Source organism: Daktulosphaira vitifoliae, unplaced genomic scaffold (genome assembly GCF_025091365.1).
Source record: "Daktulosphaira vitifoliae isolate Bord-2020 unplaced genomic scaffold, ASM2509136v1 Scaffold_1, whole genome shotgun sequence".
NCBI lineage: Eukaryota > Metazoa > Arthropoda > Insecta > Hemiptera > Phylloxeridae > Daktulosphaira > Daktulosphaira vitifoliae.
The window spans coordinates 45,300,478-45,322,826 of record NW_026099572.1 but is presented as its reverse complement, the minus strand read 5'-3'; the positions used below and the strand labels follow the sequence as shown (position 1 = coordinate 45,322,826).

The 22,349-nt window shown below is 25.7% G+C and overlaps 1 protein-coding gene across 1 annotated transcript in view; it reads left to right on the top strand.

The window, feature by feature from the left end:
* Positions 1–22,349, top strand: part of LOC126899228 (tetraspanin-2A) — a 48,935-nt gene that overhangs the window by 4,100 nt on the left and 22,486 nt on the right. The gene's annotated exons all lie outside the window — the stretch shown is intronic.

Genomic DNA, 22,349 nt, shown 5'->3' with positions numbered 1-22,349 from the left:
CTGGTGCTGATCTTATTGCTAGTATTACTAGTCTCAATGACGACTAACTAATATGTATCCGTGCGGATTTTCGGAATAGGCATTAGACGTCGACAAATGAATCAATTTGGGAAAACGGAACGGGCAAGGCGAATAGAGAGCGCACGGATCGTTAAGTTTTTAGTGGCCATTGCACGCGATTTGTTCGAGGAAAAAATTATCTTTCACACGCATTAACTTAGCCGGTGAGCTTATCTGTGTATCAAGAAATGGAGTTCCGACGAAAACAAAGTACACGGACAGCGATGAAGAATGAAAGGAACAAGGGTGAAAAATATATAGAATTATTTACTTTCCATTTGTGTCGTGCACTCGTGTTAAAACTTGCGATAAGCGATGCCATTGTCTTTTAGTTGAGAACATGTGAAGTAGACGCCCAATGGCCGACCAAAGAAATTTCAACGAAGTAATTTTCTTCAACAGTTATTTATCCCAAGTCTGTAGTTTATTGTAGAGACCCCGTTCTTTAAAGATAACGTATTTAGGGTAGGGTAGTTTCAACGATATTACCAAGCTTTGCCATAACATAACCATCGCTATACATGATAGCTATAATAAGAATAATGTATTCTCTATACATACTAAAACTAAAGATGGCCATTTAAAGTCAAAGTTGCATTTGCAAGGAAATGTTACATAACAAATTATATTTGATCCATTGAATGACAAACCTAACGAATGAACAAAATCTAATGACATTTGCTTCATTTTATTTTTGACGATTTGTAGAAAATATTAAACACTTTTTTTGTCTTGCCAATGAAATGAAATTCTATTGATAACTCGATTTTAAAATAATTTGTAGTATGTCTTAGATTGCACATATCAAAAAACTAGGTATACAGTAATTAAAACTAAAAATAGAGTCCTTCTTATGTTGATAATGAATAACTATCGAGATATTGTTCGTTTTACCACTCGGTAGAAGATTTACAGTACATTGTTCCAAATTATCGTTATAGAATGTTGAATCCAGGCATTCGTTCGGAAATTGGCTGTCTGCATCTAAATTTATTGCTCTTTGTTTGACTGCTTGTAGTAGTACTCTTTTGTTACCAATACTCGTCTTTTATAATTATAAATGTTTACTTTAACTATTTTAGAACAATTGTGCTCGATAGTTATACACACATTGTAATAAAAACTTATGTTCAGACAGTTAAATCATTATAGTAAAAATAGATTTCCTTGTATGATGTTAAATTTAAACTCACAAGTCGATATTTTTAGAAACAATTTAATCAAAACTTTTATTATAATATGTCATTTTTGGTGGTTTAATTCAATAAATAAATATGTGACTCATTTTGGTTGAACACGATATAACAAAATAAACATCAGTCATTATTAACTTTACCTCTTGTTTTTAATAAATGTTTAATGTCCCAATATATTTACAATATGTATCTCATACAGTAAGATAAGTACAATTATGTAAAATCTAAACCTTTTTTTTACTTTTAAAAGTGTAATCATTTTAATCTGGCTACGTCCAGTTCTAAACTTACTTGATGTCGTGCTTAGGACTTGCGTGACTATTTCTTAAAAAAAAAATTAAAACTGAAATTTTTGATTATTTATTACCTTATTAAAAATAAAAAAAAAACCTGTATAGTGTTTTAGTAATATTTTTTCTTCTATTCGTTTTATTATTAACCAATAATTTTTTGTGCTTCCTATAATAAGCTAATTATTGTTAAATCCATTAAATGATAAATGTATTTTTTAATAATTTAACTGTTTAAGACTGGTATAAGAAGCTAAATGGAAAAAAATTTAATCGATTTTACTAATCAACGTTTTAATTAAAACAACACTTTTTGTCGACCCTCGTGTGCTTCTGTGAAGCATACAAATTATAGTCTCTTCAGGGAAAACAATTAAGAAGTACATAACTAACTACGGTACTTTACACACGTCTTTAGATTATTCTAATAATTAAAGCATTTAATTTAATTTAATTGAAGTTTAGGAAATAGATAAATAGTTAAAAAGAAAAATATATTTTCTTTGAAACTCAGTATGACTAAAAGTACATAGTAAATTAATCGTAGAGAAAACTTTTAACCAACAATAACGGTAAAAGGTTTTTAATATTAAATATCTCTACAAATAAAAAATATATAAAGTATTATCTATTAAGAATAACATCTCCAATTTATTTTTAAATGATAGTTTTTCATAAAAAAAAGTATTGGAAAAAATTTGATTTATTTTTATTAACCATAATAAATGTTAAGTTTATTGTAAAAAACAATTTTTTTTAAAGATTGTTTTTGAGGATAACTTTTGAAAGATTAATAAGAAAAAATTATAATTATTTGTATACCATTAAATGGAGAATAAATTAAGTAAAATTTTGCCTGGTTGATAATCGTTTTGGGGTATTATTTTTTTAGTCAATATAATTTTTAGTTATAGGCAAAAGAAATGTGCAACGTTGTATACGACTTTTCGTATAGATTCGTTAAGTGCGAATTTGTCGTGCTATTTTCACATTTTCCACAGAATCAGTTATTTCAAACTTTTTATCAGTCAAAGAACTGTCGCCGAGGTAGCCACATTTTTTTTTTTAAAGTTTTGCCAAGTTTTTGCACTGTATCCGCTAAACTTTCGTGATTTTGATAATATATCTTTACGGTAAAAATACCTTGTGCAATTGTAAATCGCTACATGACAACCAATTAATAATTTTTAGTAATAACAACTAATAAACAAACCGTAATGATAGTATGTAGTAAAAATATTTAAAAATAAAACGGTGTTACCAACAATTTTTTACAAGAATAAAGTAAGTTTTAAAAGTTGCACACTTTATTAGAGGGATGCTATTGAATGCCATATGAGGACAGCTGATGTGAGCGTAGATGATGTGGGAGATCGTGTCAAGTGGAAGTTTAGAATAAGGGTGACCGACCCCAAGTACTTGGGATTAAGGCGACGATGAAGAAGAAGAAGAAGAAGACACTTTATTAGACATTTTATAGTGTTCTTATCTATGGTAAAAATAGAGCGTCGTTAAACACTACCGCGGTCCTTAATTTTTCTAAAAAATTAAATTTTAATACTTTAAAAAGTTTTTTGAATATTTACTAATGTATCCGTGTCTTCAGTTTTGTGCTGACACTTCAGACTTTGCAACGAGTAACTATCGCTCTTCGGTGCGTTAGGTATTATACTGTTTGGAGACTACAACATTGGACCTGTAACTATCGTTTGGAAAATAAAGTCTATTTCGATTTCACAATTTCAGCACAAAATTGAAGACATGATACATCTATAAATTTTTTAAATAATATAACAGTCCAATTTTAAATCGGAGTATAGTTTCCAAATATTATATTTAGTTTATTTGCAATTTAATTGTTTTTAACCTGTAGTAGTTTAATTATGTTTATTCAAATTTTCATTGTAAAATCAGTAAGGTTATTCTATTTTTTATGATATATTATTCTCTGTCCTTTTATTTAAAAATCCAGTGTAGCGTAATTTAAATAAGTACTCTAACATATACTTCTGCAGTTTTATAAGCTGTCAATAACATAATACTGTATTAGCACAAAAATGAAATGCCTTTACACATAAGCCTGTTTGTGGTACATAAAATATGTACTATTCGTATATTACGTCAATACTACTACCAAAATACAAGTGCAAGTAACTCTTTCATCTTGGAAAATATTGCAGATAAAGATTGTATTTAATGATGAGCAGCATAAAAATATTATAATTATAATTATCGGATGAAAGCAATAAGATAAATTTCATAATAGAAACTAGCAAGCATGGAGCACTTGTGTTTTCATGCTTATTTAGCATAATTTTTGTTAATAACTTTTCTAGAAAAAAGGAAACTTTGCTCATGACGGCAAATTCCAATACATTCATACTTAGAATAATTAAAAGTAAAATTTAACTAGAATATGACATTTTGTACATCTAAAGCACGGTGAACATTAAACACGATAAACAAAACGTGACATAATTTATTTACAAGTTATATACTTATTAAAACTTTGATATAACCTCCTAGTATTAAAATAAAAGTTTTATTCTGAAGAAGCAATTTTTCGATTATGAAATGTTAACAACTATCTTGCTATAATGTAGTATATTTTTTAGTAATGCAGTGTACTACTTTACTTCTTAAAAATACTTAAATATTGCAAAATATGTCCAAAAAATTGATATATGGTCGATTTTTAAAAATTTTACTAAAAAAGCTAGGTATTTTTTTATTAAAATATTAAAATATTAAATAGTTAAATGGGTTCAAAAAAAATCAAATTAGACAAGGAAAATTAGATTGCTTTATTTCAAGTATGCTTAAAGTATTAAAATAATCAATGAAGGAAATTTTGAACAAAAAAATAAGAAAATTGACTTGAACGGTATTGTTATTGAAATGAAAAATTGCTCACTTCGATTTAAGAGACTAAAAATTACGTATGTTGGTTAAAATCAGATTATTTTTCATCTATGAAAGGTTTAGAAATTTAGTTATTATAATGTTGATTTTCTCTGGAACGTTAGAGTTCTTCAATTTTGATGAATAATAATCATTTTCAGCTTCAAAATTAAACAAATTTAAAATAAAAATCACGACATTTTGTGTAATACGATGAGTTTGACAATTTAAAATATATTCAAGAGGCAAAAAACAGATTTTTTCGTCATAAGAGAAACTGCAGTTAAAAACAATTTTCTTAATTGAGATTTAATGTCTTTATAAAAAAAAAATTCAAAAATGTACATCTTTATTTAATCTATATTCATATAAAAACATCAAATTTTTAAAAAAATGGAGTATTACCAGTGTTGTGATATTGTAAAGTGTTAAGTTTAATAGCATGTTATTTATGTATTTTACATAACTTAATAGGCTGATCGTAGTTCTTCCCAGGAAGCATTTGAAAAAAGGGTTTAAACGTTATGGTAAAATATATTAACATTGGGTTATCAACTATTCATTATTTTGAATTAAATATTTAAAAGATCTATAAAATATTAATAGATTCTACATTTAGATAATTGTTAGTTTCCTGATACAAAAACCAGCCTATTTTATAAATGTTTACTCTTAAAATTTGTTGCAAAATTTCAAAAAAATTGATGAATATTTATAATATAACATAATATCATACAAATTTATGACATTATTGTTACTTATAAAGTAAATAATTTCTTTATTTAGAACTTCCAGTGATATTAAATTTTTAACGTATGAAGTTTCATTTTATATACCATTTGACTATATGATTGTCTGTTAGAGCTATGAAGCATGTGACCTTTATTAGCTATATCTCTATGTTAGACAAAAGTAGATTAAGATGATGCGTTTATTTGCGTTACTATTATTTGATATTGTCAACCGATGAAAGGAGTAAAAAATTCAATAATATTATCTAAAAGTGAAACATTTGTACAAAAAAAATACTGAAAATTGTTAATTTACTCTTAAGTTATACGAATATATAAAAGGTTAAACAATATATAGAAATTTAAATTTTGTTTGACGTTATTAAAAATCTAACAATAATTAATATATGTTAAGTAAATGCGATTAAGGCCTAACTTGTGTTAGACCTAGATAACCTTATATAAACTTAACTAGGTCTACCCGCACCTACCTTACTTAATAAAAGTCGAATAGCTCTCTGATGAGGATTATTTTTTATAAATTTTATTGTCATTGATTAAAGACAACAAGTTTTAGAAAAAAATGTCAATTTCAGTCAATTATTCATACTAATTTAAGACAACGGTTGCCGCGGATTAACAAACGACCGTCAAAATGTTTGCAATATTGCTTATAAATATACAAATCATTTAACCGTTTCAGAGAGAATCGTTTTCAATAAATTGTTGAAGTCTTTGCAATTTAACTTGAACAGTAATTGAGTTTTATAATCACTAGGGAAGTTAATTGAATGTATAACAAATACATCCAATAAGTACGTATTGTAAAAACAGTCCAAATAAAAAGAGAAGAAAATAACTCTAAAAAAACTTTTTGGGAATGCTCTTTGTGTTTATTTCTCTACTTTGAATGTATCTAAGAAGATATTCGACGCGTTTCATTTTGCATAGTATAATATAATGGGTTTTTTTCTTAAGGGTTTGAAAAATAAAAGCATTTTTTCTGGGATTTCTTAGCATGAATAACAATAATAATAATAATAATAATAATACTAATAAAAAGGCAGGAAATTGAAACATTGAGTCAGTTATGCACATTTTACAAAGCTGTTACGGCCCATCATATTTCTTTCTATTTTTTCTGTTTCCATAGTCTTATACTCTTATAGATATGTCAGTGGGGAGAGATAGGTACCTCAATTCCAAATCCTTACACCTTCCCTCAAATGCTTTTATTACAAAGCTTATAATATGCATGCAAGAACGATAAAAAAAACTTTTGCTTTTGGTAACTGCGTGAAACGTAGATAATATCTTAAGAACGAGAAAATAACTGTAATGATAAAACACGAAGTTGAACTCGGTTCGGGAAGCAGAGAATGGTAGATGATATTTTTTTAAGGGTGGTGGTTGTATGATGGCGTCAGGATTCTTGTCAAAAGTTATAAAACCAGAGGGGTTTTAAATGCATTTCTCCCGAACAAGCGTGAAAAAATGATCACATACAAAGACATTCTATCTGTTTGAAAAGTAACAAATAAATTTAATGCTGTTGGTGAATTTATATTCCCTTTGGGGTAAAAATCATTTATCTGTCTATGAAACCGATTTATAGATTTTGTTTGTGTAGTATTATAATGCAAGTATTATTATTAACTGCTCGGTTCGTGACCGCATTATCGAAACTATAGAAACTTTAATTTTAGCAATATATTATTAATTTACCAATATATTTTATTTCATTCTAACATGAACTGTACGACAATAAAAACTTAACTAACTCCGTCTATATGTTAACTTTTAAGGTTTAGTTTATTAAAGTTGTTTTTAATATTTACAGAGTGATTATTTTATCATTGAAAACTTAATCAATCAAAAAATTAAAAAGAATATTGAAAACTTAACTTTTGATTTCTTTTAAATAAATTACTTTTCAATTTATTTTTATATATATCCCTTATAAATAACAAGGGTGTCAACTTTATTTTTTGTTAACACACTTATTTAATTAGCTTATAAATAGAAAAAAATTTAATTAAGAAAATACATAACCGGATGATAGCAATTACTGAATCAGCACTTAGAAAATTATTATTAAAAATTAAAGTAGTGGCTTGAAATTATTTGGAGGAATTTTTTTTATTTTTATGACTAGACGTTTTTAGGTGGGACTCTTACTCGCACCTTGTTATAAAAATGTTTATAACTTTTAAAATACTAATTTAAAAGTTATTATTGACTCATCATTTATTTTCTCAAATAAATAAATTAAATTATTTAAATTTTTCAATACTCAATTACTTTTCGAATAATTATGTGATCAAAGAAAAAAAAATTACCATATATAGATTAAAATAAACTTTTTACTAGATTTTAATTTTAATTTTTAAGTCGTGTCTTAAGTAATGGAAAAAAAGTAAATGTACACATAAACTTATAAAATCTAAGAACTTTAATTTATCTATTTAGATTACAATGTTCAGATATTATATGTTTAAAAAATCTAAGTACTCACCTAACCAGTTAAAAGTATCACCATTAATAAAACATAGGTTTTATTGAACCTGACTACACAAAATGAAAATTACATTTAAAAAAGTTTTCAAAGCCTATTTTAACAAGGTAACTCATATTCAAACGTAAATAATGGTAAAGTTCTCAAAAGTTGTATAGTGCAAATAGATAGTCTACCCAAGGGCAATGTGTATCATACATATCAAGTTTGACGCATCATTACGCATGCAAAATTGTATTTCGCCATACCCACTCTCATTTATTTCATTTCAACAGATCAGACCTTCTGACAGGATGAAAAACCTTTTTCACATGACTGTGCTGCATGTTCTATATGTAAGTTTCCTATGCCCATTGGTCAAAAAAGGTACAAAAGAAAACAAAATTTCTTGAAAAATTAGTTTTTGTCATGTGACAAAAAACTGCGTACAACGTAATTGAAACTTTTTAAGTAAAATATATACAATAAATTTATAAATATTTTGAAATATACAGAGTAAACAGAATTTAATGGACTAATAATTTTTTCGATGAAATAAAAATAATACGGTTAAGTTCTATTTATTTATCTTGGAAAAATGTTTTTCTCAATTTATCAATCATAAAACATTTTTTATGTTCATCCCTTATACTTAATCATGATGTCAAATTAATTTTTTTAAACGGCAACATAATTATCTAGCTTACTTATTAAATTATGATCTAATTAAGAAAACGAATGGTTGATAATATCTTTCAGACCAGAACTTCAAAAGTAATAAGCGTTTTAAACATAGACTGGAGGTAAAGTACAGGTATGACTATAATTACCATTAATATTTCTCGGTCGCACTTCTCCTCCCACTAGGTATAAAAATGTAAATAACTCTTGAAGTTCTTGTTCTAAGTTGTTATCAATCATTAAGTATTTAATAATTTATAAATTGAGTATTATATATATATATATATATAAAATAAGCCAAAAAAAATATTTCTAAAATTATTTTTATTAGCAAGTAATCAATTGAGTGGATGAATGGATCTCCCTGTATTTAATTAAAATACTCTTGTAACGGTAATTGTTCAATGAAATCGCAAAAATTAAAAATTTATTATTTATAATTAAATAATAAATTATTTTTATATACTCACGAAATAAAAAAAAATATCTTTTAGATACACGATTTATAGACATTTTCTTGCGAATAAGATCCAATTAAATTCTATTAATGTCAATAATAAGATAAAACCTCAAAAATTTCAATTTTCATTATTGAATATTCTCGGACTAATTTAAAATCGACAAACGATTTGTTTTAATTAATTTACTTTACTGTATAAAATAAAGAGAAGGAACGGGTTATCATAAGTTTAAATTAAATCTTAAGGGTACTTAATGCAACATTTACAATTACAGCGATTATAATTAGTTTTTATAAACTTGCTTCTTTTAACTGATATTCAGTTCTTAAAACAAAACTAGTCATCAAAGAAACTAACAATAACTAAAATTATGCTACTACACGCTTAAGATACATTAATGAATTAACCCTTTAAACCATTACTTCTAATGAGTTTTACAATGCCGGATCTCGTTGCATTTCGTGAATTCTATTTGGTATGGCGTCTTGAATGACAAGAAAACGAAACTATAGGTCCCTATTGGTCTTTATGACCAGTAGAACTTTTTAATCTAGATAACGACACCGTTATGTCCATGGTTAATATAAGAAAAGTTGTACAATAATCCTCAGACGTCTTTCAAAAGATGCGCTTTGTGTAACGACCAAGCTGAATAGTTTTTCCTTTTTCTTTTTTCTTCTAGGCATCGCAAACGCCCCTTCATACTTACGTCTGTCTTATTTAAAGGCGAAGTACGTCGGTAGAATAACTGCGTATCATTTGCGCTCTATCTTAATTGTATTCCCCAAATTGGACCCATTCCGGTCATACACGTTTTTCAAAAGCTTTGTTTAATGTGCTAGATAAGAATAAAGTGTAGTACTTGGCATTTAAGTAGTTAATTAAAAAGGATAAAAACACATAAAGAATAATTATTTTTTATTATAATCTAGTATATTGTAAAATACTCGCGGAAAATCTTAGTTGAAATATTTTAAATTTTAACTTAAATTAATTGATTAGCATTTCCATAAATTAAAATTAAAAAAGCATAGACATAGTTTTTATTTTTCAAGTAAAGAACACTGAAAACTATTATTTTTAATAAATGGTTTAATGTTTTCAAATACATTATATAAATCTTATGTAAATCTGTAGATAGTGTTTAATTTTGAGAAATTGGTGGATTATTCCAAAAGCAAAATTAACTTCTATTTTTTGTTCAAATTTGACTTTTACACACAGAAAATAGGTCATCGGGACAAATTTTATTTTTTTTAACTAATACGACATAATATAAGTTTTAATTTAACATATGTTTAAAAGAATTTAATACTGAACTTCTGAAACATTTTCAAAAGTTAAGTTGAAAAAGTTGACTTTTATAAAAAAAGACGCTATTTTGAATCCCCCCTATAGGTAGGTAACGGATTATAATTTCAGAAAAATTATATCAAATGAAAGAAAAATACCCAAGTATTCTATTTAAAAAATAATTATTTTAGTACCATCATTTTTCAAAAAGTTTCGGCAGTTTTAAGAGAAAAAAATGTCAAAATTTACCTATTTGAAATATAGTAATTGTTTTGGAGGTTTTCTGTATTTATAGGGAACGAAGACATTTTTTCAATTTTTAAGGGCAATTTCTTCAACTAGATACAATTTATGATATATTGACATATGGTTGAAAGAAATCGATTCGAAGAGATCTGAAAAAAAGTGGTGACAATCATTAAAAAAAAAAATGAAACATATTATAGTAAAATTAGTACCATGTTAGATTCCTATCGAAGCTACAAAGTTTTCGAGGAACAAAGAAAAAATTCAAAATTATTGATGTGTATGAAACTTTAAATGCATGATTTTTCCGTAGAATAAAACAAGTTTTAGATAGATCTTAGTTAGAACTGTGATTTAGTACAATAATATTTAAAATACAAAAATTTCTTTAATACGATAGTTATTGTATTCATATTACTATTTCTTCGAATATTTTTAACCATGTTAATTTCATTTACAGTTATTCATTTATATGCATAGAAACCTATATATCATTTTTATAAGTCTATTTTATATTCGTAAAAAAATATTTATGTAGTTTTTAAAAATCTTCAAGGTCATTCGGATGCTTGCATAAAAACCATTGCTGAAAAATGTTTTTTTAGTGACGGTCGTTTTTCCACTTAAATAATATGTTATAAGTATGTATTTTCCTCTACTGGCTCCCTACCACTTTCCACAATATATTCAACTAACTGTAGCCCATTTAGGCGCCGTGTCGTCCGATACCAAAATGGATTCTCATTCATTTTTTCTTTTTGTGGCTGTGTATACTGACGTCATGGTCTTTTAGCTACTACCACTATTCTCCGTGCGTATCAGATATTATGGTCAATCTGATTCTCGTCTAGCACTATTTCTATTCCATTATTGCCTTCAAAGTACATTTTGTCATAAAGAAAGCCACTACTGATAACAAAACTGCCCAATAGCACTATTAGTATCGAGTTTCAAAGTATCATACATTGTGATTCAAAGATAGTATATAATATATCGCTGAGAACAGCAGAGAGAAAAATCAATACGTATACTCCTTCAAATAAAGGCAAGTTTAAATATTTTTTGCTGTACAGATTTGATCGATAGTTATTAAAAATTAAACAAGAAAACTTTTGCAGATTACAAAAAATTAAAAAATTTTTAATCGAATTATGATTAGTCAATAAAATAAACTTTGATAGTTTAATAACCACATTGGATAGATAAAATAACGAATCTATTTATTCCAACGACTACTGGCAAGTTAATTTATATAATGGGAATTCACACTTTCCATACTAAAATTAATTACAAATTTGTAATAGAATATAATAAACAAAAAAAAACTTTATAAATAACATAGTCGCAATAATAGTAATTGTATCTTGATAGAGTGCATGAAAAGTAAAGAATGTCGTAGTATGTGAAAAGCTTAACTACTCGCGTGGGAAAAGAGAGCTGCTGAAAATTGCCTCCGCTGCGACTGCTGTCGCCATGTCGATACACAATAGTTTTCAAAACAGTGATGCCAGAATAGTTAAACGGAAGAGTAAAGAGTAAGAAGAAGCTATAAAACCATATAAACGCGAGAAATAGAAATTGCGAAATGTATATTGCACCGATGGGTCCTATATGCGACTCATATCCATAATACATAGTCGTTAACCTGGTTGATGTCACACCATTGCATTCTACGCTAGTTAAAACCATAGCAGTGGTTCCTATGTACATTACAATGTGTATACAAAAATGTGTAAGCGTTTGTGTGTGCAAGTCGAAACTCATTAAGTACACAGTGATAAAGAAACATGTCGTTTTAATTTCCCGTAGGAAATTAACTAAAAATCCGAAGTGAAAAATGACATGATTTCAAATAAAATTTTATAATAATAAATTCGTTTTTATATCCGCAGAAATTGTACATTTAAATGTTAAAAAAAAACTACATTTTAATAAAAATTTAGTGTAATAACCAAAAACGTTTTGGATAATTCACATAAATTCTGGATGTGTTTATACCTTATCGTTGTTATGATGTTAGTATTAAACCCATATACATATTTAGATCTACAATGAAATTTTGATGAATTGTTGTGTTTAAACAGCCAAAAATGTCTGTTTGAAAAAACTGTCTATTGCATTTTCGGATTTGTTAGAAGGGAAATTATTTTAAATCTATTAAAATTTTGATCACAAATAAAATTCAATTGTTTTTTTTTTAAACAATTTAATTAATTAAAAATTCGTCGTTTCATAAATGTATAACATATGTAATCATTGAATTAAGAAAAGTTGCAGTATAACAATGTTTTGTTTATCAAATTTATGTAATTATATCAATCGTAAAAGTTAATCATAGATCGTTATTGTGAGTGACAAAAGAAATATCATTTATAACGATATTAATGTAATTTATACCATATTAATAATGGGAAAAATTAACCGTTAATATAGTGACAAATCTAATAAAAACAGTTAGAATAACTAGATAAACTAGATAAATGATTGGTTTAACCAAATATTTAGTTATTTCGACTGTCTTAATTACAATTGTAGCTATATTTACCGTTTATATATTTTTTTAGTCGTATTTTTTTCTATGTAGAACAGTTAAAATACAACACTGAATGTACTTATAAAAACAAAATTGTTCTCAAAATTGCTTTTTCTATGCATGTATAAATATGAATAATATGATATTATGTTGATGTGGTGTTTCACGGTTGTTTGAGTACATTAACACGTCAGCCTTTGTTATAATTTTCACAAGTTTAACGACACATAATAATTGGAAACATGTTATAAAGTTGTGACCACAATGTGTCAAAACAAAAAGTCTTCTTAGTACTTCATCAATTAAATTTCTGTCTAGACGGTTAACAAATTTTTAATTCTAAAAACAATCTTCTTCGTGTCTTTTGTTCTTAACAATATACAAAGTATTTACAAATAATAATAAATTTATAATTATCAATTAACTATATTTGGTGATAAATATTATTTGATTGAGAAAATATTTGAAAATTAGGCATCGATTAATAACGTGATTAAATTTAATAACACACAAGTGTGTTATAGAGCATCCATTGAAATAGCATTTCAAAATTTTTAAAAACTGTTTTGATATGCATAGTTTACAAATTTATTCTAAGTATTCCTATAAAGTATAAATATTTTCATCTATAATTGTGATAAACATCGTTTAAAACATTATAAAATATATTAAAACAGTATAAATAAATTATTTTGCATAATGGGAGTTTTTAACATAAACATTTTATTAAGTGAAATAAAAAGACTTCAACTAAAAAAATGAAAAAGAGTAAAATAGATACTTGAAAAATTGAACGTGGAAACCATTAATCTGCTGTTTGAAAATAATCAAAAACTTTACATCGCAAGCAGAAAAAAAAGATAAATTATAGTAACATCTGAACAGAATTGATTGCAACTTGAAAATTAAAAAAAAAACTAGAAAATGTAAGAGTGAAGTGAGAAAACGAAATTGATCATTAAGTTATCATGATTTGTAATTTGTACATGTAAAGCAATAAATATTTATTTAAAAAATGCGAATTGTTAAGTTTTTATTTTATAAAAATGTTTGTAGGATTAAACGTGTTAGTTATTTTAACGAATACAGTACAATTAAATTAAATTTTTTATTTTATAATATTATGTCGAAAAATAGATTTTATGTTGTTTATTGTACAAATAAAAAATTATATAGATGATTAATCACACTATCAGCTATGATGTAACAAATTGGATATTGAAAAGTTTTTCTAGCGAACATAATTGGTTTTTGATTCCCAAAAGTAGAATGGCTTTGGATTTTCAATTGTTTTACTTATAGCTTTGTTGAAACAATTCCTAGAAGTTCAAATAAAAACAAATTCATTGATTTTAGTTCTAATGCTGTAGTTTAAAAATAAAATTTTTAGTTTTCATTATCTATTTAGTTTTTGAAGGTCTATCCATATAGTAGAGGTAAAAGAAGAAGATAATGATTATCTATTTAGTTTTACTATTTGGTATAAAACTTCAGACAAACAAAAAATGTATAATTATAATTATACATTTTTTATTTGTTTTTAATAATTATTATTGTATACGTATTTGTTAAAGCATAAACCTCATATCGTTCATTATTTTTCATCACTTGCCAAAAAAGATTCTTATGTTATTTTTCTTGTTAAGTTTTACCTTCTAAATGAATTTAAAGCTCGTTACTGATGTTGGCGATTAATGATTTCGATTTCTTGACTAATAGATAAGTGTGGGTAGATATTTCTAACAAATCCCTAATGGTAGTAACCCCAGGGAGTCGTATACACGTCAGACAGAAAAATTCGATGACATCGAAAAAGAATCTGTTAGCTCAATTGAAATGAATATTGTGTATCAGCTATCTTTATTTCTATATTGTTGTGAGATAAAAATTCGAAGTTAAGCTTTTTCTATAAATTTAAATTATAAAAACTTTATTTTTTGGTAGATAAATTTTTATAACTTTCAAATCACAGAATACTTATGTAATACCTGTAAACAGGTAATTATGTATTTGTTATCATATCACTATAAGATAGTGGTTACCATCAACTTTAGACATTATAATTAACATTGATGAACATAATAAGAAATAAATATTTAAGATAGAGCTGAATATATTTTTGTATTCGATTAAATAAGTGGGACATACACATACAAGTGATTTGTTCATCTGATAATTATACAACCGGTTGCATTCATGATAAAACTTAAGAGAATTCTGTAGTATTATAAAACCTATAAGATTTTTTATTTAATAAATATAATGAAGTACGACTACAGAAACACATACATAATATTAAAGTACACATGAAACTCTTTACGTATATTTAACTTTTTAGCGTATTATAGTTGAGGATTTACTTTTATTTTAAAGTCAACTCATTTTTCTTTAATGTACTACCAAGAAAAGAAAAAAATATATTGATTTATGAAAAAAGTGTAAAAATTAAAAGAAACTCTTTTTATACAATATTAAAAATAAAGCGATTTTCTATGATATACTACAAAGAAAACTTCTGGATAGTGTAAAAAGAACCAAAAATATAATCTATATTGGTCTATTAATAATAATTAAATTATAAATTAAAATATACAAAAAAATACGAAAATTTTCAAATTGAAATACTTTATAAAAATTTATCCGCACACAAACAAATGAGTCCAAAAACATATACACATTTATGATTTTTTTGAAAAAAACGAATAATTATTTTTTTTTACATGATAATATTTTATTTTTCATTATTCAATAGGTCTTATTAACCAATGTCTATCTGAAATTTAAGTTTTATGAAAAATAATAATTTAGAAAATTAATTTAGTTGTATCAAGAATGATGATTCTCAGAATTTTTTTGAGTTATTGATACGCTACACAATTTATAATAATATAAAAACATTTATAAAAAACGCTTCTTTTATTTTAAACGTTTTATTCCTTGAAATTAGTTTTTATAGAATCGTATAATTTAAATTTCAAAATGGGTGTTTTATATAAATGACTTATGTAAAGATACCATTTTAATACGAATAAATGGACAGTATATTTCTTTATTAAATTATATTAAATATTAAGTATTTTTTAAGATTTTATGATTAAAATGGGAACAATAAAGAAAATAACCGGAAAGTAGAATAAAGTAATAATATAAAATAAGTTAGTGGTCGTGTTGTTTCTAAATTTTACTTTTGAAAACTTATTTCTGTAGGGTATTTGTTCAATACACGTTTACTAAGAAACCAATTTTCAAAAAATTTTGCTACTAAATTTAATAATAATTTCTATGAACATTTAAATGTTATTTAACATGTGGTACCATTAAGAAATTAGTCTATTAACTCAAAAACTATTTATTTTAATACATAGAGTGGATACGTAATGCAGATGGAGTATGTGTTATAAATATACTATAGTACGATCTGTACCAATATATGTAATAAAATGTTTATAACTTAAAATTACTTATCCTAAAATTTTTATCACTTTTATAAGTAAGTGTTTAAAAATTAGTCATTTTGAAAAAAAATTAAACGAATATATATATATATATATATATATATATATTTATTATTATTAAAAATAAACAATGAGAGATATGATTTTAACGTAGTTTAAATGAATACATAAATAAATAAAAATAATAAAACGAAATGTTGATTGTATCAAATGTTATACGAACTGTTAGTTAGATATTTTCCATTCTGTATATCAGTACCATTGGACTGTTCTCTTTTTGATCTGATGAACACAGTGTAGTAAAAGAAGTAAAATATTATCGATCAAAGGCAAAAACCAAGATATGTGCTTCAGACAGTACACCTCTTTTGTGTGTCCAAATTGATTTCGAAGGCTGATTGTAAAAGGGCTGAAATAACGAGTGTTTCCCTCTTTCACAGCTATCCTTCTCATCACTACATCTCTTTCAGGACATTGGAAAAATTATCGGACTCTGGTTCCACGGTTTATTTATTAAGCTTGTATTTTTTTTAGTGTTTTTAATATTACTGTCTAATTTACTATTGTATTGTGTTCAAAATTAAAAATTGCTGTGTATTATAATTTAGTACTTAATGCATTACTTCAATAATAATACAATACTGTAAATTAAGAGATGTCCTTTCAAAATATTTTATGTTTAAAACTGAGATTTAACATTTTTTTAAATGATATAAAATATTTTTCTAATCTTTAAATTTAACAACACTATCAGGTTTTCTTTCATGATATTCTGATAATAAATTGTAAGTGTATGACTTAACTCAATTATTTTAAAACATTTAAGTCTAAAATACATAGTGTATAGGAAAATAAATAGTTATTGTATGTCTTATTTCAGGGAAAAAAAGTCATTTTGAGGTTTGTATTAATTTTCCTCCACTTCTATCTCTGATGACAGCTGGAAAATAACGTATTTCATTCGTTCGAACCATTTCGCTAACTTCTTATGCTCATTTATCACATTAGATTAAACCAGGAATAATTTAAAAACCAAATGCAAAAAATTGTTTTTTGACATCAGTTATGCTAAAGAAGCATACTATATACGATGCCAGATAAGAAAAACATTAAATGATAACAAAACGCCTTTTGACTTATTGGCTTATTATTTACTTAAACTGAAAGTTAAATCACATTATTATGGGAGAATTAGAAATATTAAATACATTTAGTTATTTGTAAATAATTTTTAAGCTATAATAAGTTTTAATATATCTATTATAATAAATGCATAAAAACTCATTAGTACTGAAACTCATTAATATTGAAATATTATTAAATAAACACTTTTTTTTAATGTGCTGAAATGTCTGTAAAATAGATGATCATTTATAAAAAAATAAAATTATAACAATAAGTTCAAAATATTTTAACAATTCTAATAAAAAAATTTACTTCTGTGAATCTGAATTTGTAAATTGTCATATTATTACAACAAATTTATCGAAATATTGAAAAAAACATAAACGAAATTATTTGTTGAATAAAGTGAACATAAGAGTAAAAAACCCAGCACAGGGGGGTCGCGGCACAGTGGTGCCGTAGAATAGTTGAATCAAGTATAATGATATCTGACAGTGATTAAAATCACTATCAAAAATAAACGCTTCGATGCAAATATTTAGATAGTGTTTAATTTAAAAAAATTGGTGGATTATTACAAATGCTACATGATCTGCTAGTTCCTTATGAATATCTTGATTAAGATAAAGTATGTCGAATGAAATAGGGATTATTAAAAAATATTATTTTTCATAAAAAAATTGTGATGATTCATACATTTTTTAAAAAGTTATAGCACTTTAAAGTAAAAAATGTAAATTATAAAATCGAAAATTTTCACACAAAAATAGCATTCGGTAGCCGTTTTCACTATGAAGACAAGTCCAGAGGTCAAATTTTTTTTTTCAAATTAAAGTACATTACATTAGATTTAATTTAAGATATATATAAAAGTGTCAGACCTTCCGGAACATTTTCAAAAGTTAAGTTGAAAAAGTTAATTTTTTGTGAAAAAGTTGTCATTTTAAATCCCCCCCTGTGGGCAGGTTAAGTGTCAGATTTACAAAAAAAATATACCAAATGATAAGTAAAGACATCAAGCATCTATATAAAAAAGAATTATATTGATATGTTCATTTTTGAAAAAGTTATGGTAGTTTTTAGTAAAAAAAATTGAAAAAAATTCGAAAATTAGCGATTTTTAAATTTGTAATTTTTTTGGAGGTTCACCCCATTTACGGGGAATGAGGGAAATTTTTTCAATTTTTGAGAGTACTGTCTTCGACTAGATACGATTTGTGATCTTTTGACGTATCGTTGAAAGAAATCCGTTCGGTGAGAGCTGAGAAAAAGTGGTAACAGACACAATAATAAAAAAAAAAAAACACATCATAGTAAAACCAATACCTTCTCAGCTTCGCATCGAAGCCAATAGCAGATCATGTAGCATTTGGAATAATCCACCAATTTTTTTAAATAAAACACTATCTAAAGATTTGCATCGAAGCGTTTTTTTTTTTTATAGTGATTTTAATCACTATCAGATATCATTATACTTGATCCAACTATGCCACGTCACCACTGTGCCGCGACCCCCCTGTGCTGGGTTTTTATATACAATTTTTATTAATTATTTTTACATTGATTAATTCAAAATACGAGATTTAAACTCCTTCAAAACTTGCGTTATTTACAACATTTATATGTTTATATGTTAGTTTTACATAAGCTAATCTTATATTTTATTTCTTAATTTTCCACGACTAAATATTTTTTTTTTGATGTCATGCCAAATTAATAATTTATGTAACATGAATTTTTCATAGATTAATGATGTAATCGACAGACAGTGCTTGACTCGGGGAAAAAGTAGTAGAGGTACATTAGGAACTTTAAAAAATAATGTCTTTAAAATTTTAATAACTATCACATTTTTAAGGGATCTTTATACTCACTTTTCCTATTACGATCCTCTAAGAAGCATTAATATATAGAAAAAGAACATAAAACATACTAGATAATAGCACTTTGTTCAATAATGATACTATAATAAGTCTTTAGTTACTGGTTACCTCGATTTATAGATAATAAACGGGAATTATTAATGACTATTTATCGGTTATTACGTACCAGATATGAGAAATTAATACATTTTGTAAAATTTATAATTTTAACAGTTTTTATCTAATTTATATTATTAAATATAAAATGTATGTTAAGCAATTTTATACAAATATGTAAGTAACAACCCATTCCATGCGATTTTCTCTAAAAAGAAGTAGAGTACGTTACAATAACTAAAATATGATTTGAGGTACTAGGCCATTTTTTTGTCATTCTCTAAATCAAGTTATTCTCCAAACTAGAAATTAAAACAAAACTATTTTATAATAAAATACACAGTAATTTCGTTTGATTAAATTAACACGAATAATTTCTATGGTATAATGTTCTGTTTGTACAATAAATTCACGAAGCACATTTTAGGATTTTAGAATTGTGACAATTTTAATACTTGTAATAAACTTTTTAAATGAGAATGTGTTTAACTTTCATAAAACTAAGATAACTCGAAATTTTAGAAGTCTTAAGGTCAAAACTTTTGCATTGAAGTGAAAAGTATACTACTATTAACATAAACTTATCTGAGTTTATTAAGTGAAGTCATGTTTTTTGGTTAGATGAGGTGTTATTTTAGAAACATGATATCTTTTCGTAATATTTTAAATCATTTAAATTACTGCAAACCCAAAATAATTTTAAAGACAAAATGCAAAAAAAGAGTACAAAGTAAATATTGGTTAAGATAATTAAACTTAATAATGTATGCTTTGAATCCAAATAACATAAATAACGTGTTTTAAATAATAAGTTACGCGATATTCCGAACATTGATGGTGAATGATATTAAGTAATATAGTTATTTATGAAGGAATAAATAATTATTTTTTTCAATTAGCTGTTTTTGGTGTTGTGATTTTGTCGATTTAAATACCATAATTTTAAAAAAATGATTTGATAGTTATTTTATAAAGATTGAGCTCAACTCTAATATATTAACTTGTAAGAAAATCTCAAACGAAGCCGATAAATTATGTTACAAATTTTCAAAGTCTCATTTTTTTTAAATAAAACTTATTTATAATGTTGCTTGAATAGTTTACATCTAGTGTACAGAAAACATTAAAATTTAAAGCAATTTGGCCGAATTATATTTAATGTTATATGATTACATTTCACTGTTGAATTGTTAATGTATTTAAGGTCAAAGATATTTATGAATGATAATAATGCATAAATACTGTGACATATCTTTAATAAAATAAACAGTTTCATGATATTTGATATGACTGTTTATCCATTATATCATATTATGACATTCAGAAAGCAGACGTGCAAAAGGAACGGAATATGTAGAAGAAGAAATTAAATTGATAGATACATTTAATACATTGGTATATCCATTATTAGTACAACAGCATTGCCTCGGGAATCTTTTCTCTTAGACGTAATCCGTTAATTAGCAAAGTTCCTATCAAAGGTAAACTCTTGGGGACTCTTTCCATGTAGGCTTTCCATACTCTAGTTGAGATCGAAACGACCTAGGGGTCGTTTTATCTACACCACCTTTCACCTAAAACTATAGCAGAACAACAATAACAATGTTTTATGTCTACATAGTCCCGTGATGATTCCAATACAACTTGTGATCACCAGCTCAGACATTCACAAGATACTTGCAGTGTTGGCAAAATATCAACACTTAATATATTTTGATTTAATTAATGAAGTAAAAAAATATACTATAAATATTTCGAGGATGCAAATTAATTAGTATTTTTTTTAATCAACAAAAGATGATGAAAGATAAAATTAATTTTTTTTTATTAAACATTTACGACCCATTAAGAATTATTGCTGCCAAATAGGATTTGTTTTAGTTTTTTCTTACTCAAAGAAGATTGTCTAGTCTACAACAAATGAAAGGAAAGCCGACTTTATAAGAAGGCTGATTGCTCGTTAAAAAACGGAAAGGCCTGTGACTAAATATCAATCTACTCAAGCATCAAAGCTTGGCCAAATACATTTAAAGTATTAATGTAATAATACAAACATATCAATTATAATTATTAGAAATTTGTCCAAACGAGGTGAGTTATAATAAACCAACCAAACTTTGTTTCAATTTCTCATTTAAGTCGTACATTTAAAAGAAACTTTAGATAAACAGGATTTCAAAAATAATTATAATCTGAAAAGTTTTAATGAATTTGTTGTGTCAGCGAGAAAAAAAATACCTCTTTAATTGGTATTAAGTATTTGATGCTATAGCAGGTGATTATTGAAGTTTCGAAGCGGATGTATTTTAGAAAAACAATCGTTTCAATTTTTTACAAAAAGTGTTGGACACTATATTTTTTCTTTGTTTTTCATTAAAAATTGGTATGTATTTCTAGACAGAACAGCAAAACTTTTTGTATGTTGTATCGTTTACAATTTTAAGAGCATACGCGACACTAAAATTGTTGTTACCATGTTGTAGATGGCGACAACTTATGATAGACGTCAAAAGTTTTGCGACAGCATTATTAAATGATATGCTAGTGTACCTTATGGGGTTGGTGCATTAGAAAACCGTCGCTACAATTCTTCAGTTCCAAAACTAGTTTAACGGTAAAGCGTTTCTAACAAAAAGTTGTTCATAAAACTCTATTTTGTTTATATCAGCTTCGTTAAATTTATAAAACAGAACCTTTTTAAGAAAAAACTTTTCGCTTGAGTTGTTTTAAAATTTGACTCCAACTTGAAAATTTAAACTAATTGGAAATATAATTATGAAAAAGTTTACAAAAGTTCTTTGGTAGCACTTTTTGTCGTTAATAATTTTAAAATTTTTAATTAACTTTTAGATTTCAATCATTTTTAAATTCTATTCTATGTTTTGAAAGAAAATATAACTATTT